Raw genomic sequence first — 8,995 nt, 5'->3', positions numbered from 1 at the left:
TTTGTTTGTGTTTTTGGGGTTTTTTTCCTCAAAAAGTACTGCTTTATCATAGCTAGTAAAAGGCTCTGACCCCAGATTTGGGGTTAAATTAATTGCTAGGCAACCAATAAGCATGATGTAGCTGCATCTGGATAGAATGATTTTCTAAAATCATTGATTATGGTAGGTTCTAAATAACTACATCATAAATAACTGGATTGTTCCATTGTAAATAAGGCAGGCCATTGCTTACGGACTACTGATATTTTGTGGAGATTTGCTTGCTTCCCTTCCTTTTCCTTCTGTTGCTGCTTTATTAGAGAATGCAAAAAAAAAAGTCACTTGCTTTCCTAATATTTCTTCTGCTGACATTGTCTCAGGGAACCTATGTAATCACAAAGAAATAGGATTAGGAAAGCATGCGTTTACATTTTTTGGCTACTCTGACATAATTTATTTTTAGACTAAAGCTAGCTGTATTGTGTATTTCAGCCAATAGGAAAGCAGTAGATGTATACATTAATTTTTCTTAAAAAATAAAAATAAAAAACCAAAAAAAAACAAAAAAAAACCAAAACCCCAACCAAACAACAACAACAGAGCAGCAACAATGGCAACAAAACAGCCAAAAGGTTTCTGATTGACTCAGGTAATTTGTTTGATTTTTCTTTGAGAGTAGCCAGCCCGTCTGACTCGCTTACTCAGGGGCAGAGCGAAAGACACAAGTGAGAATTGGGAAGACGTTTTTTATACTTCGAATCTTTACCAGAGCTGATCTCTTTCAGAATTTCCATATCTGTAAATCAGTGCAGGGCATGAGTATAGAATTGCAGTGGAGGTAATTGCAAACCTTTATTAATAAATGTGAGTGCCTTAAGGTCATACGAGAGATCTAAACCAGCAGAAATTACTCGCGTTAATTTTTTGCATAAAATACTTGTTTGCATTTTTATCTCTTGCCCATTTAATATTCTCAAACCTACTCAGTGTTATGGTTAAAGTGCTTTGAGTCGTTGCATACTATTGTCTGTCCTTTTTAGGATATTTCCTACGAGGGGTAGGTAAAGCTTATTGAGGTGCAGGAATGGGTGAGGAAAATGACATAAAATTACCTTCCTTTTAAAGAGTGTGTGAATTGGAAGCTTAATGATGAAAGTAGCTGCGTAGGGCGTTGCTGTCACCTTAAAGGTGACATCCCTTGTTCCACTATTCATACGACTGCCTGTACAGTCTGGTAAGAGCTGCTTTTGGTCTCTTCCTGGTCACTTCTGGCTTGACTTATAGTTTCTTCTGGTCTGGATTCACTTCAAGAAAATCATATGGAAAGCCATTACAGAAATGAGCAAAATTAACATTTTAAAAAGGAATTGATCTTGAATAGGTATGTCTGTATGTATTGTGCCTGTAATTTACCAATATATAGTGCTTCAGGAATGGGGGTTTAAAGTAGAATATTGAAGCAATTTGTTCTTCATTTTGAGTGATGCTTCAATGATAGGAGGATTGCTTTCTGATTCGATGAATGCAATCTATTTGAGCAACAAGTGTTTGTCCATTTTTCTTCTCTTGAGAATTCTGTTTGTTTTTTGGTTTGTTGGGTTTAGGGTTTTCTTAGCTTTTGGTTCAGTACTAAAGTGTGAGAAAAACTTGCATTTTTCCCCTGACACATTGCAACGATCTGTCAGTACGTATCTCTCGCGGACGTCTCCCTCCTCACATCCCTGAGACACGTACTCTCCTTAGTCTGTGTAGTGGCCTCCATCCAACGGGAATGTATGTGCATGGCTATTTATATACATGAAGATTATTGTAATAGTTACACATTAAGGGGAGAGGTAGTCAATGTTAGTAAATCACTCATCAGGTAACCAATACGTATGTCTCGTATGTTACGTGATTAGATGCAGTATTAGAACGTGTAGGCTCAATGGGCACTGCAAAGAGGAGATGTAAACACGTTGGAATCTGGCTTTAGAATCTTAAGGGAAAAAAATTCAGAGGCTTGTCATTAAAGTATGAAAACTACTCATTGTAATGCAGAACAAGGTAGGAGAGGCACTGCTGCTGGTTGCAAAAAGCACTTGTAGTCACGATGCAGATTTTGTGTCCAGGTAACTGGTCGCGTTCGCGTGTGCTAAAAGGGCCCGGCGTATGTGGCGTGTTCAGATAGCGTCGCAAGCCACAGTAAGCCTAGTAACGATTTCTGAAACATTTATTCAGCATGTTGCCTGTGATTTTCATGCATTTATTATCTTTCAAGCTTGTTTAAAAAAAAAAAAAGTTTTTACAAAAATGTAAAAGGAATTCTATTGCTATTTGAAAAAATAATGAAGGCCAGTTGTTAGAACGTCTGTCTCCCCGACGTCCTCCCAGAGAAGAGAATGAGTATTTTCAAAATATGTGGCGGGGATTCTGAGCAATGTCAAACACTGCGGACAACCACTACCACAAGTACCTCTGTAGTCACTAGAATAAAGGTTTAGCATTAGAAGCGCGTTTTATCTGTAAGTGCATCTTTGTGATAATTGCGTACTATATAATTACAGTTTGAACTTTTCCGTCATAGGTGCATGAATTTCTTCTAATGCACTTCATTTTTTGATTGGCTTGCTTTCTGTGAGTTTGAGAAGTTGGTGTAGGTGATTTTTGTATTCTATTCAAAACCAGTTGTTAACGTATGAATTGTTGCTTCCTTTTTGTGGTGGTTAGAGGACCGCAGAGCTATATTCCCATAGTCTCTGCAGCGTACACCTATACACAGTGTGGGATTTGAAATTTTAATGAAGCACTCAAATCTTTACTGTTAGAAAAAAGTGAAAGCTTTAACATTTGTGTAGAACAGACACTACTTAAGTTTGAACCGATTTGAAAAAAATCCCCTAGCCTTTTACATTATAAATGTACTCTTTGTTTAAGTGATTATCCTGTGGCCCAGTGACCATTACTGTTTGTTTTTCATAGGTGTGGCAAGCACATTTCTGGGGATGCAAAATATTTTAGCATAATCTTTAAAACGTTAAATACAAGGCATGTGGATGCGCACACACATACTATTAGTAGAAGCCGTTGCAGACACTATACTGGTTTGGTACTTCAGTGTAAGGGTGAGTTGTAACCGATCTCCTTGGAGCCACTTTGTTTCATTACCACGGGAGAGAGGAAAAGTGAGTTTCAGTAAAGACTTTTAAAATGGAAACTAGCTACACGATGCAAAGTGAGGATGGTCGTAAAGACATCAAAAGAAATACAGGTGTTGAAACCTGCTTTTAGAAATAAAGCATTGGAAGAAGTAGCATTTTACTTCAGTTACACCTACCCCAAGTTTGGTTTGGTAGCTTTGCAGTGGATGCCCAGCCGCTGCACATGACTTTGCGCCACAGTATGTGTTCATCTGGAACAGAAATGTTGTTTCTCTTCAGGTAAGTCTATGGTGTGGCTGAGAGGATAGAGTTCCCAAGGGTCAGGAATGCTTCTCTGTGTGTATGCATATGGGTGGACGTATAGATACTCATACGGGTATATGGTGATAGTGGGGATTAGCGACTCCACAACCACACGCACCTAAGGAAGTTCTGCAGTAATTTCCGAGTTTCATGCACTCAGGCAAGCCCTACACTCAGCAGCAGGATCTTCAAGCAGTAACATCTCTTGCTCAGCATCTGACTACAGAACACTTGACGCAAAGCGACAGGTAGGTGACTGAAAAGCCGCCCTTCCCCTTGGAGTTGGGGAAAGGTAGTTACAGCCTGAGGAGCACTGAGCACGTTAACATCTGCTCTGTCCTTCAGGGGTTGCCCGTGTGCATCGAGGTGATCAAATCCATGGTCCACCTCAAGCTTGCATCAAAAGGGCATGCTTCAGTTATCCATTCAATGCTATCGTCGTTCTGTGTTACCTCCTGGCCTATGGCTCCTTAGCCACACCCGTGGGGTGTGTGCGCGCCTTCATCCTGCGCTCTGAAGAGCCTCAGCTCTGAAGGACTCAGCTAATGTAACGGGTGATGGTGTCTGTGAAGCTCTTGTGGAATCATAGAATGGTTTGGGTTGGAAAGGACTTTAAAGTTCATTTAGTTCCAACCCCCTGCCGTGGGCAGGGACACCTCCCACTAGACCAGGTTGCTCAGAGCCCCATCCAACCTGGCCTTGAACACTTCCAGGGATGGGGCAGCCTCCGAGTGCAGGGATGATGAAAAAATGGTAGCTGTTCTAACTGATGTAGTTACAGTAGGACGTGTGGACACGGGATGAAAATATGAATCCCCCTGTGTTCCCTGGTTGGAGAATCACTGTGAGCTATATGGTCCATGCGACCTCTGGGCCGTTGGCTGATAAGCATGAAGGGCTGATAAAGGCTGCCCGTGCTGGGCTTTTTGATCATGTTGATAGTTGATACCACTGATACCTGTAGTAGAGTGAAGGTAAGTGTGAACTGAGTTCATTAATCAGATGAACATCTCTGAAGGTGATACGAGATGAACGTTTGGGTTTTTTACCACGCATTCTGTAAATGTTACTGTTTGGCTTCTGATATTCAATGGTATACTCACTTTAGAGAATGCAGCCATCCAAAATAAATGCTGAGCATCCCAGATATAGCACCATCAAAAGATTTGGGTTGCAAAGCAGGTGTTTGAGTGGAGCTCAATTTCACGTGGGATAAAGCAGCTATAGATTCAGGTGGCTATCAGATCTAATCCTTTTTTTTTGGGGGGGGGGGGAGCTGAGAAGGGGATCTCACTTCAAGATTCAGTATCTCCAATATTCTTCAAGTATGTAGATAGCTGGACTTCAAAACCGAGGCTTTCTCTGTGACCTTCAGAACAAGTTTTGCAACATGGTACTCCAGAGGTTGAGAGGCATACAGTGGAAGTCAATTGCCAAATGATGGTAGTCACTTCTGTGGTTCAAACCACCGGGCAGAGTAGGAATTGGGATGTGCGTCTCGCACGTTTCAGGCGCAGGCACACCGGCAGATGTCACGTGGGGTTCATCTTTCAGGTACAAGGTCCACAGGCAGGATAACTGAGCCTCAGAAGGTTCATGGCCCTTGGAAAAGAAGAGTCTTCTGGCCACAGAAAGATGTATGAATCTCGTTCTGTATCCTGCATTCAGGTTGGTTTAGCGGAGTAGCTGTTTAGCTTGTTTCTGAGGATAATTTTAACAACTAACCTCCCTGACATACTTTAGGGGTTACTACAGAAGATCTAACTTGGAAGCTCCTAAGTGAATGCAACTTCTGTATGTTGTAAAACATGCGTGAGATCTCTGAACGTTTTTTACTTTACTGGTGCCCTGCCTTCCAAACCACTTGCCACTGAGCCAAATGATTCTTTTTTTTTTATATGATAAATAAAAATCTTAGCTTTCTTCTGAGAAACTGCCACCACTAGACCACATTTGTAGTTACCCAGCCCAATCTCCTGATTGCAAGAGTGGCGAGCAGCGGTCACAAGAAGCACAAAAAGGATCCCGTGCAATGACTAGATGTGGGGTAAAACCCCCAACCAAAAAATCCTATTTGTAAACTTGGAATAAAAAACCGGACAAAGCTGATGCACTTTTATCCAAAACGAGCTGTTCGTTGCTGCAGGTCTGGATGTTCTCTCAGCCTGTAAGAACGTCCCGTCCCTCTTGATGCCGACAGTGTTGAAAGATTTCATCAACGACCCAAGTGAAGACTTCAATGTTGAATTAAAGCATATTTCTTCTTACCAGCTTCGAATTTACTAGGGTTTAATTCAATTGACTGTCCTCTTACTCACACCATGCTGCCGGGAAAACAGAAAGCACCAGCTTACTTTCCCTATACCACCTATATATCATTTTATTGTGCTCCTGTCTGTCCATCACCATCCTGAACAATCCTAATCTTTCTGGTTTCTGTCACTGTCTTTCTCTGAACCTTCCAACGTCCTCGCTGGGAAGGGCTGGTGCAGCGCTCCAGATCAGGCTGTACCTCCAGTTTAATGTCAAAAGGGGTTCTGTCTGATGTCCTCTTTATTTAGATTACAGTTGCACACGCTTCCTTTTTTGAGGTAACATTCATGCTCTGAACTAAATAACCAGAAAAGTCACATATATTTATGTACACGAGTCGGAAAGTCGCTGCTGTAAATGCACACTCATGCAGTCAAAATGGAGTGTTGACTGTAATTGGACATGTAGCTGGTACTGATACAAGAAAATTTAATTACCGTGTATTCAGAATGTAAACGTGTTTTTCACTTGGAAACATTTAGGGCAGTACACTTATGGTAATAGTGGCCTGATGAATAGAGACAATTACAAAATATTCATAGATCTGCCTTTGATTGGGAAAAAGTCTTAATACGATTTTTAGAAACTTAATAAATCATGATAGAATATCGACCGCTGAGAATGCGTTTGTTAAAAAGTGCCCTAGATTTCAGTTACAATCTATTATATTTGAGAAAACAAAAGATGCTGTGTGTGGGGAGAAGAGTTATACTTTCTGCAGTATTAAGTTGCTGTAATGTTCTGTAATTGCAGTCAGTGTTATTTTCCATCATGTCTATGCATACACAAGGCTCCATTGTGTATTCCTCAAAGCAGAAAATTTAGATTTTATTAAAATTATAAAAATACAAAGCAATTTCTGTAGGTTTTTTAGCACTTAAAAATGTGTTACTCTTTCAGCATTTTAAATGACCAAGATGGTAAAAGGTCTTGAGGGTAAGATTTACGAGGAGCAGCTGAGGTCACTTGGTTTGTTCAGCTTTGAGAAGAGAAGGCTGAGGGGTGACCTCATGGCAGCCTACAGTTTCCTCAAGGGGGGCAGCGGAGGGGGAGATGCCGATCTCCTCTCTCTGGTGACCAGCGATAGGACACGAGGAAATGGAATGAAGCTGCATCAGGGGAAGTTCAGATGGGACATTAGGAAAAGGTTCTTCACTGAGAGGGTGGCTGGTCACTGGAACAGGCTCCCCAGGGAAGCGGTCACGGCACCAAGCCTGTCAGAGTTCAAGGAGCGTCTGGACAATGCTCTTAGTCATATGGTGTAATTTTAGGTAGTCCTGCGAGGAGCAGGGAGTTGGACTCAATGGTCCCTATGGGTCCCTTCCAACTTGAGATATTCTGTGATTTGCTGGAAGAAGAAAAAATCTGCCCCTTGATGTGAAAGGCCTCGTTGCTCAGAGGTGGACCATCTGCCACAGTCTTGGGCAATGCCAAGGAGCTTCCAGTGAGGTAAGACTGGGAAGTGAATATTGATGTTCTCTGCATGATTTCCCAAACAAACTTGGAAAAGCCACCAATCTAATCAATGTGTACAATAAAAGAGGACTTCAGAAGTGCAGATCAGGATTTCCTTCATTGTGATTTAGATCCTTCAATGTGATATAGAAAATTTCTGCAATTTATTTAAGCCTTCTCTTTTGAATTTATCTCCAGTATTTATCATAGAAGTGTTTTCCTAGCCAAATGGTAGAAGGATGTAAACGAGAGGTTTGCAAGGAGAGAGACACAAAAACTTTTTCGGCTGTTTTGGCTAATCACTTCTAGCACACATACTTTTAGAATGCCTTTATCTTTGTATTAGTTGGGCTGTATTTCTAAAAACAGTTTTAAAAATTATTCTTAAAATTAGTGAAGAGTTTGACCAAAATAGAGTTGGCATGCTAAAAAAGTGCTGTATTGATGAAGCAATCTCTCTCATCATACCTCACCACATCCCTTGAGCCCACAGACTGGATAAGACTCTGCAGTCGTAGTCATTAGCTTAAAGCAGCCAGGCCTTGGCTGGTGCTGGGTTGGTGAACCCTCCACGTGTGACATTGACAGCAAATCCCTCAGCGTTTCTGGTCAATGGTAATGAACGGCAAGAGAAAAAGGAAATATATGATGTACTGATCCAGGACTGTGTATCTACTGCATAACAGGTGTAATATATACCCAATGGCATGAATTCTCACAGAAATACTGACACAAGAAGCTGTGGAATAGCGTGCCAGTGGGGACAGTTTGGTCTGACTGAAGTAACTGTAGAGGCTGGCTGCAGCCTGAAATATAAAGATTTATGACTTTTGAAAAAAGATTGAAACATCGTATTATAGTACTGATTTTTCTCTCTATAAACAGCACTTCCTTGTTTTCTTTGCCCACCCCACCCGTGGTCCTTCCGCTACCCTGCAGCAGAGTTTCATAAGCTAATTGTGCTGTTTGAGCAAATGCTGGAGGATTTAATGGATACTTGGAGCGAATATTCTGTCTTGCCTGTAGTGCGTGACTGCAGCGTAAGCAGGACAGTGCAAAACTTACTAGCCACTTTCTCCTCAAAGTTGATACATATTCCCAGATGCAACATTGTGCCCCTAAAATGCCTGTCTTCCTCCCATCTTCAGCTTGTTGAACCATCATGTTGTCTGTGTTTTTATATCGTGGAAACAAATCAGTGAGAAACTGAATTTCTTTCATGTGTCCTCTCATTGCTTCCCTTAATAAGATGATCGATGTAAGTAAGGTAAGAACTACAGAAAAATCAGGCCGGGTGCCCTGACCTTCCCTGGCGGGCACAGGCAGCGGCTGCTGAGCCGCGGTGCCCGGAGCACGGTCCCTCCTGTGGGGAGCCCACGGAAGGCAGCCTGGCAGCCTGAAACGCTCCTAAGAGCAGAAATGGAGGTGTCAGGTGTCCTGACTGTTGCCAGTGCAAGCGATGCAATTAATATTGATCTGTATAATGGTTTTAAGATTATGAAAACAAAGATTTTTTGTTGTTGTTGTTGTTCTTTTCATCTTCCAGACTAGAATGAGCTGCAGCTTTCGGTGCCATTTACTGTGATGCCACCTCTTTGTTATGTGCTTGTAACTGGCGTAAAACCTTGCCGTGGGTAGTTTGACCTCGTATTCTCTTGCATGGGTCAGTATCAAGCTGCATCTGCCACTGGGCTGCTCTGACATTCCTCCTCCTCCCTCGACTCACCTTAACCGTGTGCCATGGCAGTCCTTCCTGTCGCCACTTCGGAAAACGATGGGGAAAGGGAAACAATTGCCACTCTTGT

Source organism: Nipponia nippon, unplaced genomic scaffold (genome assembly GCF_047370975.1).
Source record: "Nipponia nippon isolate SJK-2023a ecotype South Korea unplaced genomic scaffold, ASM4737097v1 scaffold_1, whole genome shotgun sequence".
Lineage (NCBI taxonomy): Eukaryota > Metazoa > Chordata > Aves > Pelecaniformes > Threskiornithidae > Nipponia > Nipponia nippon.
This window is presented reverse-complemented; position numbering follows the sequence as displayed.